This window comes from Chrysochloris asiatica, unplaced genomic scaffold, assembly GCF_000296735.1.
Source record: "Chrysochloris asiatica unplaced genomic scaffold, ChrAsi1.0 scaffold00153, whole genome shotgun sequence".
NCBI lineage: Eukaryota > Metazoa > Chordata > Mammalia > Afrosoricida > Chrysochloridae > Chrysochloris > Chrysochloris asiatica.
This window is the reverse complement of record NW_006408671.1, coordinates 3,230,993-3,232,569: the sequence shown is the minus strand read 5'-3', so window position 1 is coordinate 3,232,569 and position 1,577 is coordinate 3,230,993. Positions and strand designations below refer to the sequence as shown.

At 46.9% G+C, this 1,577-nt stretch overlaps 1 pseudogene; it reads left to right on the top strand.

The window, feature by feature from the left end:
- Positions 1–284: 284 nt before the first annotated feature.
- Positions 285–1,091, top strand: LOC102818818 (annotated as a pseudogene).
- Positions 1,092–1,577: the final 486 nt, after the last annotated feature.

Here is a 1,577-nt window from a genome sequence, read left to right as displayed (position 1 = left end):
CATTACTGGTGGGACTGCAAAATGGTCCAACCTCTCTGGAAAGAAATATGGTGCTTCCTCAGAAGGTTGGAAATAGAAATACATTATGTTCCAGCAATTCCTCTACTTGGTATTTACCCACAAGAAATACGAGCCACAGCATGGGAAGATATATTCACACCAATGTTCATAGCAGCACTATTTACAATAGCAAAAATTTGAAGACTGCTAAAGCTAGGGCAACGCTGCAGAGTGCAGCGAGCTGGAGATAGACAGACAGACTGACTGGCGGACTAGGGCTGACCATGGTGGACCAGCCGAAGCCCATCAGTCTGATCAAAAACTTGCTGGCGGCATGTGCCTGGTGTTCGTGGGGCATCCGCTGGACACCGTCAAGGTCCGACTGCAGACACAGCCCCCAAGTTTACCTGGACAGCCTCCCATGTACTCTGGGACCTTTGACTGTTTCCGGAAGACTCTTGTTAAAGAGGGCAACATGGGACTATATCGAGGCATGGCCGCCCCCTCATTGGCGTCACCCCAATGTTTTCTGTGTGCTTCTATCTGGCGTGTTCACAACAGGAATCATGACCCCAGGAGAGCGTATCAAGTGCTTGTTACAGATTCAGGCTTCTTAGGGAGAAACCAAATACACTGGTGCTTTAGACTGTGCAAAGAAGCTGTACAAAGAGGCTAGGATTACAGGCATCTACAAGAGGACTGTGCTGACCCTCATGAGAGATGTTCCAGCTAATGGGATGTATTTCATGAGATACGAGTGGCTGAAAAATATCTTCACTCCAGAGGGAAAAAGAGTCAGTGAACTCAGTGCACCACGGATCCTGGTGACTGGTGGTATTGCAGGGATCTTCAACTGGGCTGTGGCGATTCCCCCAGATGTGCTCAAGTTCTGCTTCCAAACTGCCCCTCCTGGAAAATATCCTGATGGTTTCCGAGATGTGTTAAGGGAGCTAATCCGGAATGAAGGAGTCACTTTCTTATACACAGGCTTCACTGCTGTGATGATCCGAGCCTACCCAGCCAATGCAGCCTGTTTCCTTGGCTTTGAAGTTGCCATGAAGTTCCTCAATTGGGTCACCCCTAACTTGTGAGGCTGAAGGCTTCTCCAGGCATCTGGATGTTGGAAACTGTTACAGAGGGGAAGCTGTGAGCTGGACTGGGGAGTCCCAAAGGGTGAGGGGTCAGGGATGATGAGATCAGAGCTCTAGGTGTGGGCTTGATGAAACTGTGGCCTTAATAACTTGATACTCCATTTTGAAACTTGAATTCATTCTTGTCAATTTAAGGAGTCTCAAGACAATTTGGAAATTTACATAAGTAAATAGCTTCTCAATCTGCTACCATTTACAGCCAGAGTGCTAACTACCTCTTTACTGCTGACATTACTACTTCCATGTTTTTGACCAGCTGACATCCTCTTTAATATCTAGGGCACCATCTGATCTGGAGATGCACATAAGAATGTGGACTTGAGGTTCACATCTCTTTGGTCATGTGGACTGGGCATGTGTACATGTGGGCAGATAGGTTGTCTAGAGTTGGGTTTAGTTTTTTTTATACATGCAAGTAATCAAGAA